The sequence below is a fragment of the Suncus etruscus genome, chromosome 2 (assembly GCF_024139225.1).
Source record: "Suncus etruscus isolate mSunEtr1 chromosome 2, mSunEtr1.pri.cur, whole genome shotgun sequence".
Lineage (NCBI taxonomy): Eukaryota > Metazoa > Chordata > Mammalia > Eulipotyphla > Soricidae > Suncus > Suncus etruscus.
The window spans coordinates 139,338,870-139,356,741 of NC_064849.1; the positions used below are offsets into that span (position 1 = coordinate 139,338,870).

At 38.2% G+C, this 17,872-nt stretch overlaps 1 non-coding gene across 1 annotated transcript; it reads left to right on the forward strand.

Moving 5' to 3' along the window:
- The first annotated feature begins 16,527 nt into the window (after nt 1-16,527).
- LOC126002829 (U1 spliceosomal RNA) lies at nt 16,528-16,688 on the forward strand. The gene has a single exon (XR_007493454.1). It is a non-coding gene; the product is annotated as a U1 spliceosomal RNA (small nuclear RNA).
- The last annotated feature ends 1,184 nt before the right edge of the window (nt 16,689-17,872 follow it).

Genomic DNA, 17,872 nt, shown 5'->3' on the forward strand with positions numbered 1-17,872 from the left:
TAACTATTGATTTGTAATACTGTTTAAAGTTGGAGAAAGCAATACCTTTCACATTCTTTTTTCCAATAATTGCTTTGGCTATTCTAGGGTGTTTATTGTTCAAAATGAATTTCAAAAGAGAAAGGCGACCTACTTAAAGCAATAAGGGAGAAAAAAACCCTCACATACAAAGGAAGGAACATTAGAATCAAACCGGATCTCTTATATGAAATAAATTTTTCTCTCAGTACTGCTTTTGCTGTGTCCCATATGTTCTGATAGTTTGTGTCTTTATTATCATTTGTTTTCAGGAAAGTTTTGATTTCCTCTTTAATTTCATCTTGGACCCACTGGTTATTCAGTATGAGGCAGTTTAACTTCCAGTTGTTAAAGTTTTTCTTCTGTATTCCTTTGTAATTTACATATAATTTCAGGGCCCTGTGGTCAGCGAAGGTAGCCTGCAAAATTTCTATCCTCTTGATATTATGGAGGTATGTTTTATGTGCCAGCATATAGTCTATCCTGGAGAATGTCCCATGTACATCGGAGAAAAATGTGTATCCAAGTTTCTGGGGATGGAGTGTCCTATATATATCTACTAGGCCTCTTTCTTCCATTTCTCCTCTCAGGTCTAGTATATTCTTGCTGGGTTTCAGTCTGGTGATCTATCCAATGTAGACAAAGTCGTGTTGAGGTTCCCCCAAATTATTGTGCTGTTATTGATATTATTTTTCAGATTTGTCAATAATTGTATTAAATATCTTACCGGCCCCTCATTTGGTGCATATATGTTTAAGAGAGTAATTTCTTCCTGCTGTATATACCCCTTGATTAATACAAAATGTCCATCTTTGCCCTTACAACTTTCCTGAGTATAAAGTTTGCATCATCTGATATTAGTATGGCCACTCCAGCTTTTTTATGGGTGTTGTTTGCTTGGATAATTTTCCTCCAGCTTTTGATTTTGAGTCTATGTTTGTTCTGACTATTCAGGTGCGTTTCTTGTAGGCAGCAGGTGGTTGGATTGAGTTTTTGATCCATTTAGCCACTCTGTGTCTCTTAACTGGTGCATTTAGTCCATTGACATTGAGAGAAAGAATTTTCCTGGGATTTAATGCCATCTTTATATTGAAATTTGGTGTGTCTTTTAGTCAGTAGTGTCTTAAAGTAGGTCCATCAGTTTTTCTCTTAAGACTGGTTTTGAGCTTGTACAGTTTCTGCTCTGTTGTTTTTCTGTGAAACCATGTATTCTTCCATTAAACCTGAAAGTGGGTTTTGCTGGGCACAGTATTCTCAGGGAAGCATTTATTTCATTGAGTTTTGTCACTATGTCCCACCACTGCTTACAGGCCTAGAGTATTTCTGGTGACAGGTCTGCTGTAAATCTCAAGGATGTTCCCTTAATGTAATTTCTCTTTTTGATCTTGCTGCTTTCAGAATTCTGTCTCTATCTGTGGGATTCATCATTGTGACTAGGATGGGGTCTCTTTTGGTTGGTACTCTTCATCATGCAGGATTTGATCACATATATTCTTTAGCTCTGGAAGTTTCTCTTTAATGATGTTCTTGACCGTTGATTCTTACTGGAAATTTTCTTCCTGGGTCTCTGTATCTCCAATGATATTTAAGTTGTTTCTGTTGAGCTTATCATAGACTTCTATTTTCATCTGTTCCCATTCTTTGACTAATTTTTCCATTGTCTGTTCATTTGCTTTAAGTTTTTTTCCAATCTCTCCAACTGTATGGAGTTGTTATTTATCTTATCTTCCACAGCACTAATTCTATTCTCAGCTTCTGGTACCCTGTTGGAGAGCTTACCCATTTTGTCATTCAATTCGTTTACTGTGTTTTACAGGCCTATTATTTGACCTGTTATTTCAGTTTGGAAGTTTCTAATTTCTGTCTCCATATTTTTTTGGTTCTTATTAGTGTTCTGTTCTACTCAATCCATGGTTTCTTTGAGTTCTTTGAGCGTCTTCCATATTTCTTGTCTAAACTGCTAATCTGAGAGACTGATTAGTTGGTTGGCCGTTTTCTGGTCATCAGAATTGTCATTTTCATTCTCTATGTCTGATGCTGGCCTGAATTGTTTCCCCATTGTCACACTTGTATTGTGGGTTTTTTCTATGTGTTATGGTGTTATTTATTGACTAATAATGTGCGTGGCCATCATTCTCTGGCTCTGCCCTTTCTGGGTGGGTTGACTCGCCTCCAAGGAAGGGGAAACCTCCATGGATGAAGCCTCACACAGGATTATATCTTAGGCCCGAGCACGCAGCAGAGAAGACAGTCCAGAGAGAAATGCTGAGCTTCAGTGGTCCAGTACAGTTTCTAGTGCGATTTTTTTCTTCTTGTTGCAATGGCGTTCTTTCATTAGAAAGAGCACATGGTCACTCAGCTTTGCTACGTGCCCATGCTCTTCTGGAGCTTCTGGGAGAGCAAATTTTCTGGGCCCTTTTCATTCCACTTCTAAGAGGTTCAGGAGACAGAACAGTAGACAAAGACACACAGGCAGCACTCACAGTTTCTTACAGTTGGAAACCACTGTGCAGGTGTAGATTTTCCCAGCCTCACGTCACAAACAGGGGACCTGCCTTCTGCGAAGTACTGCATATAGCCGGTTTTCATGTTTGGAAGCAGTTCCTTGGCATTCTGGCTCATAAATGAGCCTCTGGGAGAGCAAATTTTCTGGGCCCTTTTCTGCCCACTCCCAAGAGGTTCAGGAGACAGGACAATAGACAAAGACACACAGGCAGCACTCACAGTTTCTCACAGTTGGGAACCACTGGGCCTATATTTCTTTCTTTTGTTTCTTTTTGGTTTTTGGGCCACATCCAGTGATGCTCAGGGTTACTCCTGGCTATGCACTCAGAAATCGCTCCTGGCTCAGGGGACCATATAGGATGCTGGAGGATTGAACCAAGCTCCTTCCTAGTTTAGACATGTGCAAGGCAAACACCTTATCACTGTGCCACTGCTCTGGCCTTTGATCATCTATATTTCTTCTTTTAAAAATTTCTGCTTATCTGTTTACAATATTTATTCTTAATTTGTATATAAACTCTAATTTATTATTTGTAAATTTAAAACTATATGCACTTATGATGTACTTAACATAATCTATCACATAGCAGTTAGATAAGAAACATTTTTTGTTAAAATTCTGTTAAAATTTGTTGTTAAAATCTAGTACTTATCTACTAAATTTGTAGGAGGTTTGATTTCTGAAAATTCCCAAGACAGAAGTTGCAAAAATAGAACCATGAAATTTGAGGAAAAAAATATAGGGGTGGGATTGAAGTTGAGAATATTTTATGCATAAAAACTCAATGTAAATAAGTATGTAAATCATGATGTGTAACTAAAATCTCCTTAATGTGAAAAAAAGCACAATAAAATCTTAGTAGTACATTTATATCCTTTTTAGAGATCAAAAAATACTTGTTAGTGTTGAACACTGAACACACAGTTTCCTCTTCAAGTTAGAGAATTGCACTTGTAAGAATGACCTCAAAGGAAAGCAATTCTCTTGGTCAAATTAGCATCCAATGAAAAAGTTTCTGAGTTTTCTGCCTACCATCATTAGCTTTAGGTTTGGGTTATTCTAAAAATCCAACTGGGGTCGGAGAGATAGCACAGCAGTAGGCTTTTACCTTGCATGCGGTCTATACAAGAAGTCAAACTTGGAGGAACCTGGTTCGATTCCCTTCATTCCATATGGATCCCTAGCCTGCCAGGGGTGATTTCCGAATGCAGAGCCAGGAGTAGGTCCTGAGCACTGATGGGTGTGGCCCAACAACCAATCAATGAATCAGTCAATAAATAAAAATAAAGTTTTTTTTTAAAAGAAAATCCAACTGTCTAAAATCTGTCATGTACAACTGACAGAGTGAGAAGAGTTCCTTGATAATTCAAATTACAATTCCAAATGAAACACAAAATAAAAATTGGCATTGTGGCCTTTCAAATGACTTATGAAATATGGAAATGTGCTTAAGTATTTCATAATAAAAATTATTGAAATTTAAACTCTGTCAGGATTCCATTTTTTACCATTAGATAAGCCAGTGCTTCTCAATTATTTTCTGTCATGCCCCCATAGGAAGAAGAAAACATTTTTGCCCCCCCCCCCACGCAACTGTAAATAGTATCTTTATTTAAAAAAAACTTTAACCTAGAAAACAAAAATATATAAAATAATTTGAGCTGATTTTTTAATCAGATGTAATGTCTGGATTAATGGCTCCAATGAGCATGTTTTGCAATGCATAGCTTTTCGAAGCAGGGTTTGAAGCAGGACACAGCAACTCTCAGCTCCAGAGACATACAGAGACATAAACACCGGGCTTAGCTTGTTATGACAGTGCTTGCTGAGGTCAAATTCACCCCCCTTTTAGAGAGCCTTGAGCTCCCCTGGGGAGCATGCCCCACTACTTGAGAAGCACTGAGATAAGCAAATGTCATAGACTCCAGACACTGAGGGGCTTCTCACCTAAAATTTCTGCTATTTTCAAAGAAATATCAGAAAGAAGCATAGAAATAAGAACTTTACTGAAAGGGGCTTTTATCCAAACAGCAGAAAGGAACAAATCCAAATTGACTCTGGGGAAAACTTAAGAAGCCTAGAAGCTGAAGCTGAACGCCTGAGGCTAAAGTTATGTGATTAGTTTTATGATTCTTCATATGTTGCCTATTCAAAAAAAATGGATCTATGCCTCTTCTAAGGTTGGAGATTTTTTAAATATAATTAACAGGGTAAACCTTGAGGGTGCTTGTTCCAAGGACAGATGGTTTCTGGAAAGTCCCTGATAGGTGTCCAAAATCTGCTGGTTGTACTTTGGGGACTATTCTTGGCTGAAGATAGCTATTTCTTCCTTGGTCTGTACCACTTCCTGTCCAGTTAGGCACATCTGATTCCTAAGGACTCTACTTCATAATTTTTTGACAAACACTTTAAATGTTCTTAATAAGAAATACTGAAAATGACACAGGGAAATAATTATTTTTCCTGTTGATGAGGTTATAAATTGACCACTTTGAACATCAATCTTTTAGACAATTTGCCTTTGTTTTCTAAAAAAAAATAATAATGCATTACTGCTCTATTCCATAGATTTGTTTTCTACATCCTGTACTGGTAATCAAATTCAGGAGACACACAGGGGTTACTCCTGTCTGTGAGCTCAGAAATTGCTCTTGGCTTGGGGGAACCATATGAGTCGCTGGGGATCAAACCGTGGTCCATCCTAGGCTAGTACTTTCAAGGCAGAAGACACCTTACCTCTAGTGCCACTGCTCTGGCCCCTAGTGTTGAAATTCTATACAGGTGAAACTATCATTAATAATGTTTTAATGTTAGAACTTCAACCAGTAAAAAAAAAGTTAATTAAAAATACCTTTCTAATCCTTACTAAAACTGAACTGTTTGGCTCAAAGCTAAGCACTTAAGTCAAGATTTCAGTGCTAATGTGACTGTTGATATTGAATCAAAAGGTAAACTAAATCAAATATGTAATCTTGATAATTTAACCTAGGAAATATTCACTGAGTAGTGACTTTTATAAGCCAGATTTAAAAAATAGGTCATGTGGCAAGTATCTTAATATAAACTTGGATCTATAAGGCATTAAACCAAACTGCTTTTTGTTGTTGCTGTTTTGTTTGTTTTTTGCCTTTTGGGCCACACCCTGTGATGCTCAGGGGTTACTCCTGGCTATGCGCTCAGAAATTACTCCTGGCTTGGGGGACCATATGGGATGCCAGGAAATGGAACCAAAGTTCGCCCTATATTGGCAACTTGCAAGGCAAACACCCTTTCACTGTGCTATTGCTCAGGCCCTGACCAAATTGTTTTTAATAAGGAAAGCAAAATACACAAAAATTTAAATTTAAAACAAATATATTTAGAGCCAGTGAGAAAACTGAATGGATTGAAAATGTTTTGCATGTAGGAAGCACTGGTTCAATTGCCAGCATTACAGGGTAATGCAATACACCCCTCTCACTTACCCTCCCCCCACATACCATAGGAAGTAACTTCCAAATACAGAACTGGCAGTAGCCCCTGAGCAACATTGAGTATTGCCAAAAATAAACAAAATAAGTCAACCAACAAAAATATTCAAAGCAGACTATGTGAAGGAAAAATTTGGATTATCACCTCTATTCTTTCACTAATATTATATGAAGAGGCTTGTTTTATTATAGGTGGATTTCTGTATGTATATACCTTCATTTAAGTTCTTGATAAGGTTTATATTTCTATGATCAATTCCTTTTCCATATCCTGAGTTTTTTAAAATAACAAAAATAAACAACAATAAATGCAAATCAAACCACTATAAGATATTGCTTCAAAAAATGAGAATGGCCTATATGAGAGAGGGTAGATGCAATTTGGAGCTGCAGGGGGCATTGAGAAAAGGAATCCTCACTCATTGTTAGTTTACAGTCTATAGAAAAGAGTATAAAGATTTCTTTAAAAATTAAAAACAGCTATTATTATGCAATAATTCCAGTTCTATGTATCTATTGAAAGAACAAAAAACACTAAAATAGGTATATGCAAACCAATGTTTACTATGATGGTATTCATAAGAACACAGAACAATTGAAGTACCCAATGACATATGATTGAAAAAAAGAAGCTGTGGTTAAGAAGCTAGAAGTATATTCAGGGGTTAATTCATTTGCCTTGGATATGGCCAAGCCTACTTCATCATATATATAGGAGTGATCCCTAAGTTCAGACCCAAGAGTAAACGCTGAGCATACCAGGTGTGACCCAACATCCTACATCTTGTTCTCTCAAAGCTTATGTTATATATGCACAATGTTGCAGAACTGAGATATTAAAATAAATACAATGTTTTCTCTTGCTTTAATATGGAACTGAACAGGGTCATGTTAAACAAAGTAAGAAAGAAGCAGGAAGACAAATGCCAGATAATCTCACTCATAAATGTGAGTATATAAACAAATAAAGCACAGGGACAGATAGTGTTCAATGAAAATAAACCCATAGACTATGACTACAAAACTAAGTTATCAAGGATAGGGTAAGTGTGCTAAGAGTTTATGCATAGGGTGAGGGTGGGGTGGGGAAAAAAAGGGTTCAATAGATTATTAAGGCAAAATAATATTTGTGGCTGCATCTGGACCCAGACAATCCCACATGCTAAGATTCCTGCTCCTCTCCTACGGGTATGGCTGGGAATCTGGGCAGACAGCTGGCCAGTGGCCTCCTGGGCTGACCACTTAGTCCAGGAGACCGAGATTCCCCCCCATGCCAAATGGTCTTCAGGGCCAGGTCTGGCAACTGGGCTCTGGGGGCAGGGGGGAGGAGGGAAACTCCTCCCATATTCATACTGAAACCCCTGCAGTGGTGTCTTTACTTACTAATACTCATTTTCATAACTGCATGGGTGCATTTGCAAATATACTTTTTAAGCATTATATAAAAATGTTCTTTATTCGAGATGATTCCTCAGAAAGGAAACGGAATACCAAAGATTTGGATGATAACACGCAAATAGATTTTTAAAGTCAGTCTTTATGGACATGACTTTCCATACTAACTCCAAGCTGAAATCACAAACAATTCATATATATATATATATATATATATATATATATATATATATATATATATATATATATATATATATAGCCCCTGTCATGTATTCATGTATTGCCTCTCCCCTACCCTGTGTCTCTTCTATCCCCTCATCTCCAAATCCTGATCTGTTATCTTCCCCTAATTTAACCCTCTTTACCCTCAGTTCCTAACTCAGTAGGCACCAAGATTGACCTCCTGCCCCAACAGACCACCTTCCAGCTCCTCAGTGAAAGACACCCTCTGGGTCCTCGTTCTCATGCATTGGCAAAGAACTACAACCAGCACGCCTGCTGACTCATGCTTGATAGACTGTTGCACAATACAGAAATTGGCCTCAGCAAAACTCCCAGCTCAAAGACACTATTTGGTCTCATAATGCAGCAAAGCATCTCTCAAACTCAATTCCAAGGCCTGTCAATCGAAAAGTACCTTGGTTTTTACTCCCCACAAGAATATATCAAAAGACTTAATTGGGAGTCTTATATTGCCTATGGAAGCCCAATACCTGTATAACAATACATCTTAAGATGTGTATTCCTAAATATACAAGTAGCCTCCTCCACCACTTGTTTTATTCGAATACCTTTTCTTTTTAACTCAGTTTTATTTACTTGTTCTATTTTAATATATACATTTTTTTCTATCCTTACCATTTTTGGTGCTTCTTGGTACAAAAAACCTTGACTGGGATAAAAGCTCAGAACAAAAGAGACGACAGAGACTGTGTATGCAGCCTGTCATCCTTACCCAGAATAGCACCAGCAACACAGTATGACACCATACGTTTTTGTATGGGCACAGTAGAAAAGGGGGAAAACATAGACACAGAAACAAGATCTTATCTTCTAGGGATAGAACTCACTTTTTATAGCAGAAGGGTGCCTCCCATCCTGAACATGTGTCATGTGGATACAACCTGTCCCCAGGAGATTGGACAGTGCTAGTCCAATCCAAAACCCCAGATCCCTGAAGTAGAAATGATACAGCTCCAGGCAACACCACCAGTAACTAAGCTCCATTGGGAGATTTATAACACTACTCTGGCACCAACTTGTGCCAGTTTGATATGACAACGAGGAAAGGAAAACTTGACCTAAGACCAGCTGTCCTATCACATCACCTAACACTAAATGGAAATCAGAAGAGCTATAGTCCTTTGAACTGTGAAAAATAAGAGCACCAACAACAGAAAACTGACTTTGACAACTGTGACTAAACAGAGCCTACCTTGGGACTAATAAGGAAAACCCTATCCTAGGCTGTAGCCCAGGACACATAAAAACAACAACAACAACAACAACAACAAGATGTCTTATTGCAGAGGTCCAATTTGGACAACAGAGACTGAGCAGAACCTATGGATCCATAATATCCTAGGCTTCGGCTTAGGGACTGAACGAAAACAGGGAGCAAGTGTTACAGAAGACTGAACACAACAACAACGATGGATAGGAACCTCTAGAACCTAGAGACTCTATCCTAGATCCTGACCTATAACCTGCGCAAATATCAAGATCACTAGCTACAGTGGCTTGATTTTCTCACACACAACTGAGAGAAAACTTTCCTGGCATCACAAAAAAGCCTTTGGGATGGGATAATGAGTATATATGGAGCTAAAGGTTGATCCCATGATGGTATGCTTCAAGGATGGAGAAACCCTGAATCTCTTAGGCCACAGGAATTCCCTTTCTTCCCCAATGCTTACTGTGCCTATGCAAAAAAAAAAAAAAAAAAAAAGTGGGGGGAACACCAAACCCTACCACTCCAGCACCCATACTTTTTCTTGTTTTGTTTTGATTTGTTAGTTTTTGACTTTATTTTCCTTCAACTTTTCTCTTTCTTTTTCACTTTTGTGGTTATTATTTAAAGATTTATTTTTATTTTTATTTGCCGAGTCCATTTTTTCTTTTTTCTTTCATTTTTCTTTTCTTTTTTTTCTCTCTTTTCTTTCTTTTTTTGGTAGTTGTAACCAAATTTTTTTCTCCCTCTTTTCTTATCCTTTTTATCTCCAATGACAGTGGAATAGATTCTCAAACTACAACAAGCTGTAAAGTGGAGAGCAGTTGCACTAGCATACTGGGGAGTAGAGGAGGGAAATATGGGATGCATACTGGGAACAGGGGCAGAGGAAGGACAACACTGGTGGTGGGAATGCCCCTCATTCATTGTCACTATGTACCATAAATGATGCAGTGAAAGATTTGTGATGCACTTTGATCACAATAAAAATAAAAAAAAGAATAATAATAAAATGACAAAATAAAAAAATAATATTTGCATTTTAATGGTAGACATCCTATAAATTAGTAACCTTTAAAAACATTTTCATCAACTAAAACCATATAATCTTATAAATCAAATGGCTTCAATATAAGTGAATTTTTTTATTGTTATGATAGGGCAAGATGTAAAAACTACTACAGCAAAATAGCTAAGCAGATGCTTTGTCAGTAACTCATCTGAACAAAGAATGATGACCTCATTGCATGTTTTGATATATGGGGAAAAAATTATGGGATAAAGTTAACAGTACTGCCATCAGGCAACACACTTGAAATCAATGGGTTAGATAGAATGGTAGAGAAATAGGACTGGAAAGAACAAAAACTGGGCCACAAACTAGTAATAATAACGCCTTGGCAGAGTTTGTAGGGGGAACAATTAAACAGTATAACCCTTCAGATACTTCTTACATTGGCACAAGAAGATAAGACCTTTATTAAACCCCCACACCATCTACTGACCCATTTTCAGATGTGAGTTCCCTTTACAAAGAGCTGTTTTCAACTGATGCAATTTCCCTTGAGGGTAGACAACAGTGGTCTATGTGTTGCTTCATTTCTTGTGGTTAGAGAAAAGTGCATTTCAGTCCTAAAGATGGATCTGGAAGACATAGCACAGGGTCTAAACAGATCCCTGTAGTGATTTAAAAAAAAATACTTACAGATAAAAGTATCTAGACTGCATAGTCTATATCTATATCTGCTCTATATTCTTCAACAGATTCCCTCTTGCCTATGAAAAGAAGAGCATGTCCTTCTACCTGTTACTCAACCTCTATTGTGAGATTTTCTTTTATTTAACCAAAAATACCAGAATCAGTTTGGTCTCATATGTTTTCTTTTGTATGGACCCTTTGATAGCCCAAGTAGTATTCACTCTAAAAGTAAACTCTTGTTTTCTCATTTCATATGTCATTGATCTGTGACGTCAGCTTTGGTTCCACTTCCCTTGCATGACACCCATAAATAGTTCTTTATGTGCCACTCATAGAAGTCCTTGAATAAGCCCTGATCTAAGTCACTATGGTTCTGGAAAGTTAGCATATATTGCTATGTCGATGAGCTCCTTGAGAGTGAGAACTGTGTTGGTAGTACTCAGCATAAGTCCTGGTACATATTCACTCAAAATATATTTACTTCCCAAATCAAAACTCATGAAGTCTATCATATAAATAATGTTCTTAGTTTTATTCTCCTCATACCTGAGTGCTTCTATCACTATGAGGATTCATTGCACACAGATCAATTGACAAATAAGAAGACAAAATAAAAGAAGACCCTTCTCTGGTGTTCTTTTCCCTCACAGCCACTTTTAGATGAAAAATAAAGATTTCCTGCCCATTCAAATGCAAGTGCTTTTGTGAAATTTTATCCACAGGCATGTAGAAATACATGAGCACATATCTAGTATGAATTGCTTAGAATCGAATTTAAGCATGGCTGACCCAGTTTCAATCCTTGGCATCCCGTCTGGTCTCCAGAGCCTGCCAAGCATAATTCCTGAGTGAAAAGCCAGGAGGACCCTTGAGTACATTGGTTGTGTCCAAGAAACAAACAAAATTGCATTCAAGCAAAACAAAAATAAACACCCCCAAAATCTCGTTCAAATAAATCAGATGTTTTTGAAGAGTCAACAAAATTTTAAAATTCAGAGTCATTTCCTGAAAATACAATCTAGTAAAACTGGCTTATCACCTCACTTTTAATGCACATATGTGAGTTCTTTCTTGCAGCATTTCTTGTTAGGAGGAGTTTTTTTCCCTTTTTTTACAATTCGAGAAGTTTTATAAGTGGGATTATCTATAGTTCCTGAATGAGAAACCATCTCCCTTTCCAAGCACACCTGCAACTCCTAATAACCAACTAACACAATTTACCCCCTTTTTACTTAAGTGAACTTGGCAATAATGTTGAATGTGTCCTCCAAAAGAGAATTTTAAAGGTTATATTTATTGGTCCATTGAACAGGTTCTCTCTAGTTTACCAATGTGGAGGGATAAGTTTGCAAAGAGCAATTAGGGATAGGGACAGTTAAAGAAACACAAAGTCAGTTGCAAAAAGAAATCTGTGTGTCTGGCTCTCTCTATGAATTATGACTATTCAAGGAGAGAAAAAAATCTGAACCATTGCCAAAAGACTGGCTTGTAAAGAGACAGCTGGAGTTTTCTGTTAGGGGTTACAATGCATTACTTGTTCCATAAGGGAAGAAGGGGATCACTTACCACTGCAACTCACACATAGTATGGGGCATTGGCACATCTCTACCTCATGAAGCTTTTCTTCAAAGGAAAAGAACTAGATATTTCAGGAAGGTCATTGAAGATTTTTGGGTACAGACATACTGACCTTCCTGGTAGCCTTTGTGATGTGAATCTCTATAGATGCCTGCACTGTGCTAATAACTTTCACCACAGGATGTATTGCTTAAAACTGCCACCCAAGTCTCATTCCCCTGAAGACTCAAAAGTTCTAACTTAATAAAATAAAACCCCACTTTAAATATATAAATGCAAACAAACATATAAACATTGCATAAAGTTGAAACTTACAATAGAACTCTATAATGTCGATGACTTGTGGAAATACATTGTGGAATAAAAAATTATGTTTAAAAATTCTTCAGGAGAACATGATAGATGTCACTGTTATGCTAGGTTCTCTGAATTTGTACTCATGGTATGTTGAGTAGTTTATCAGCTCTGAGATTACCACTAACTAATGTCAATTATTAGTTAATCGTCAGGACAACCTCAATACATCAAGGTTAGTGCATATACATAAGGAGAGAGTCATGCATTTCCCAATTCCATATTTAAAAAAAATACACAAAAAATGATTTCAACAGGCAGATTGGTACAGATTAGATTCAGTAAACTATAATCTTCTTAGTGTATAAGTTATTATATCTGTTTTTCAAAATTAAACTAGGGTCCCATTGTTTGAGTATCAGAGTATGTTACTTAAAATGTTTCCTTGTTTGTTTTTACAGTTATACCCAAAAGTTATTCTGGACTTACTCTTGGCGAGGAATCGATTCCTGACAGGGTTTAGGGACCATACGTAGAGTTGGGTGATGGAACCCAAGTAGGCCTCATGCTAGACAAGAAGACACTAACCTTCTATACTATATATTCTCTCATGCCCCAATTCTTACCTGATATTAGATTTGCTATTGAAAATCCTTTATTTAAATGGATGATCATAATGCAAATGGACAGAAAGATATATTTGCTAAATTCAGGACCTTCATGTTGAAACTAACCTTAACTATTTGAATGAAGTAGCTCATATTATGGATTCTAGCTCATATGGATTCTAGAAGCTATTAGTGGCTCTGGAAAGTAATTAACAAACGATTTCCATTTGACTTCTTTTTTTGTTTGTTTTATTTTGTTTTAGGACCACACCTGGTGACGTTCAGGGTTTTACTTCTGGCCATTGCGCTCAGAAATTGCTCCTGGCTTGGGGAACCATATGGGATGCCGGGGTATTCGAACCCACAAGTCCGTCCTAGGCTAGCTTCATGCAAAGCAGACACCTTATGCCCTGCACTACTGCTCAGGCCCCTCCATTTGGCTTTTTTAAGGATGAAACATATTCCAGTGCTGTATCTTCTTAGATAATGATCTCAGCAAAGAATCTAGATTATAACTAGAAACTATCCTAATTTAAGGGCAATTCTGAACCATCATAGCAAAGAACAGGTCACTCACTATTGTACTACTCTTTGTATACAATTATACCTCTACCACTCATGATGGACTTCAACAAAAAATAATAGTCCTTATATATGCAACTAATACTTTTAAAAAGAATTTTTTTCTTTTAAATGTCTATTATTTAGTGAAAAAATGAAAGATAGCATGGGAGGTAGGGGCTTTTGCCTTGCATGCATAAGATGGTGGTTCGAATCCTGGCATCCCTTATGGTTCCCTTGAACCTGCCAGGAGCGATTTCTGAGCATAGAGCCAGGAGTGACCCCTGAGCGCTTCTGGGTGTGACCCCCTCCCCAAAAATTATCCTCTCTAATATTTAACAAAATTGCTTGATACCTCTATTAATGAATAAAAACTTCAAAGAGAGATCAGAGAGATAGCATGAAGGTAAGGCCTTTGCCTTGCATGCAGAAGGACGGTGGTTTCGAACGCCCGGCGTTCCCATATGGTCCCCTAAGCCTGCCAGGAGTGATTTCTGAGCACAGGAGCCAGGATTAACTCCTGAGTTGCCACCAGGTGTGACCCCAAAAACAAAGAAAAAAACAAACACACAAAAACTCCAAAGAGAAATCCACATAGTGTTTTATATTCTATTTCTTAGGTTATATATTAATGTTATAAAAAGTAACTTATCATGTCTATTAAAGAGGCCCTTTTCTACTTCACTTACCAGGCATGCTTTCTTTATAATCTCACTGTTTAAATGAGTCTTTCAAATATTCCTTTTTTTTTTTTCTTTTTGGTTTTTCAGGCCACATCCATTTGATTGCTCAGGGGTTACTCCTGCTAAGTGCTCAGAGAATTGCCCCTGACTTGGGGGAACCATATGGGGATGCCGGGGGAATCGAACTGCGGTCCTTCCTTGGCTAGCACTTGCAAGGCAGACACCTTACCTCTAGTGCCACCTCGTCGGCCCCTTTCAAATATTCTTGTCATTAAACTTTTTTTTTTTTTTTTTGGTTTTTGGGCCACACCCTGTGATGCTCAGGGGTTACTCCTGGCTATGTGCTCAGAAGTTGCTCCTGGCTTCTTGGGGGACCATATGGGGACGCCGGGGGATCGAACCGCGGTCCGTCCTAAAGCTAGGCGCAGGCAAGGCAGCACCTTACCCTCCAGCGCCACCCGGCCCCTTGTCATTAAACTTTTATCTTTTTATTTTACTCTACAATTTTCTATTTAAAAACATATTTTCTAGAATGAGCAATAAATATGATATTTTATGTGTAGGTGCTCCTGATATGTGTTTAGGTTATCTGGGACTCTTCCTTAGCAATATTTGATCAACCATTTCTGATAGCTTGATGCTCAGAATAGCAATATAGAACTGATTAGACTCAGTGGAACTGAGTCCACTGGGGCCATGCATGGTGGTACTGAGGGTGATTTTATAGAATAATATACAAAAAAAATAAAGTCCTTTAGTAATTGACTGATAAACTATAGCTTAAAAATTTTTTGTCATTTTATTTTTGAAATTACTGTAAAATGCATACAATTTCCACTCAACTATTTTAAGTTTATTTATTTTTTATTTTATTGATATATTTTTATTCATAATTTTTATTTTGAACAAAGTGGATTACAAATCTTTCACAGTAGTATTTTAGGTACATAAGACATTCAATCAAGGGCATTCCCACCACCAATGTTGTTCTCCCTACACCCCTGTTCCCAGCATGCATCCCATATCGTCCTCTTCCCTTTGCCACCTTGGTTGCTAATATAAGTGGTCCCTTCTGTGTCTAGCTTGTTGTAGATGGTTCAAGCTATTTTAACCAGAAACTTTAATTCATCTTCCATAAGAGAAAAAGGTTAAGGAATTAGTTGCAGTTACATATGTTGCCAGGGGATGCAACAGTTTCTCTCCATCAAGAGCATCTCCCTTTCACCTTGACTATTTGCAGGGCCAGCTGACCGCTGCCCCCCATCCCCACCTTGCTCTGGGCTCCAGCAGGCAAAGATTACCCTGTGCTCTGTGCTGCAAACACACTCAGCAGTGAGTGAGGACATGTGCAAAAATAAAGAGAATGTGTTGAACTGACAAAAAGGCATACACACTTGTAAGCTTACACCTTAAACAAAGATTATCTAAACAAAGATTTTACCTAAAACAAAGATTATCCCAGGTTTCTTTGTATGTTTGTTTACAATTTAAATTTATTCCCAAAACAGAATGTCTTACTTGTAAACCTGGGAGGGACTGGCTCAAGATAGCCTGAGCTATTTGTCCTTACTGCCCCACTCTGTACTCAATAAAAAATGGCAGTTCTGGCAGTCAGCTGGCTCTCCATTCAAGGTAGAAGACTCCCAGTCTACACTTGTTTCACCTTCAGCCTGGTTTGGATGATTTCATCTGCTACTCTGATTTAGACTTGTTCACTTGGGTTGGTAATCGCAGAGTTTTTTATACCACTTATCAGAAAACCAAAAATTAAATTAATCCATATAAACAGATTGAGCCATGACCCATGAAACCAAGAGACTTAAGGATTCACTTGTCCAGAATAAGTGTGAGCTCAGTTTAATCAAGGATCAGGTGAACCCACTTTTCTGGAAGAATTTATTAGGCTGGTGGACACTTGATGAAGGAGTTCTCCCCAGCACCAGCAGCTGTGGAAGCCAAGGTTGTGATGATTTATCCAGCTGGTATTGATTCTTTTCAGGCAATTCAGAGGAAAAAGTTTTTCATGAAACTGCTTAGTAAATGAAGCAAGTCCCAGGGATAAAACATATTAGCAGCTATGATTTTTCAATTTTTTGCTGTGTATTTGTGTCTCAAATAATGATAATGCTCTCCAAAACGAGCTTTCTCCTCCAAAAAATTTATCTCCCAGAACTCCAGAAAACATCCTCAATTGGAATATGCTTCTTTACAGATATGCTTAAAATGAGATAATCCTGGATTACAATAGATCTTACATTCAATGTCAAACCCAGGCAGAGGAGATACCATAATCATGAAAGTGGTTTTCCCAGGGTGAAGCTTATCCACTGCACTCTGGATGTGCTGACCTCTGCAATTTCCCCAAATGTGGGAAACTCGACAGCATAATTTGTGGTAGTGGGGGACTGTGTTCACACCCTCCCCTGATAGATAGTAGAGTGTATACAAGACTTCTCTTGCAACAGCTTCCCAGGGTTCAATATTTGCACTATTTATGAGCCATACTGGGTCTGGCCTTTTCTCATGAGTCAAGTTGAATGTATAGCTCTTCCCTCATGAAATATGCTCTTGGAGTGGGAGATTCCAATTGTATCCTGTAGTGAATTGTTTTCTAGTAGGCAATATAGGCCTCCCAATTAGGTCTTCTGAGATATTCTTGTGGGGAGGAAGAAAGCAGGCACGTTTTCGTATCACAGACTTTGGTCTAGAGTTTGAGATATGATTTGTGGCATTTCAGAGTCCTGTAGTGTTTTTGAGCTGGGAGTTTTGCTGAAGCTGATTCTGGTATCATGTAACAGTCCACGATTTGATGGGGGTAAGAGGGGTCACAAAGCTTGAGTCAGCAGGCGTGTTGGTTGTGGTTTCTTGCTGAGACACGAGATTGGGGATCCAGAGGGTGTTTTTCATTGAGGAGCTGGATTGTGATCTGTTGGGGAAGGAGGTCGGTCTTGGTGCCTAACAAGTTAAGAACTGAGGGTAAAGAGGGTTAAATAAGGAGAAGATAACAAATCCGGGTTGGGATATGGGGGAGTAGTAGGATCTCTGAGTGTGGAAGCGCAATATATAAGAGGGGCTATATACATTGTATAGATGAATTGTTTAAGGATTAGGCTCGGCAGTCAGAGAAAACCACTGTACAGAAAGTAATGTTCACATAGACACTGACTTCAGAGATCTATTTGAGTGCTATTTTCTATATATAGGGTATTCCATTTCCTTTCCTATAGTCACGAATTAGAATATTTTTGGACGATATTTAAAAGGGTATTTGTCGCTTTTACTTATTTAGCGCTTTTGAAAATGGTTATCAGTAAAAACAGACACCCCTGCAGGGGGTCTGCTATGGATAAGGGAATTTTCCTTTGGCTAGCTATCCTGGCATGTGGGATCTCTGAGCCCAGCTCTTGCCACTGCAGTTTGTGAATGCATAGGGGAGAAGTTTTCCTCCACCCCATCTCATTCCCCAGGGCCCAGGTTACCAGATCTGGCTGTGAAGGCCATTCTGGAATGGGGGGATCTGCACCCCCGGACTAAGTGGTCAGTTCGGGGTGTCTTTGACTAGCTGTCCAGCCCAATGTCTCCCACATATCAGTACAAGAGAAACAACTCC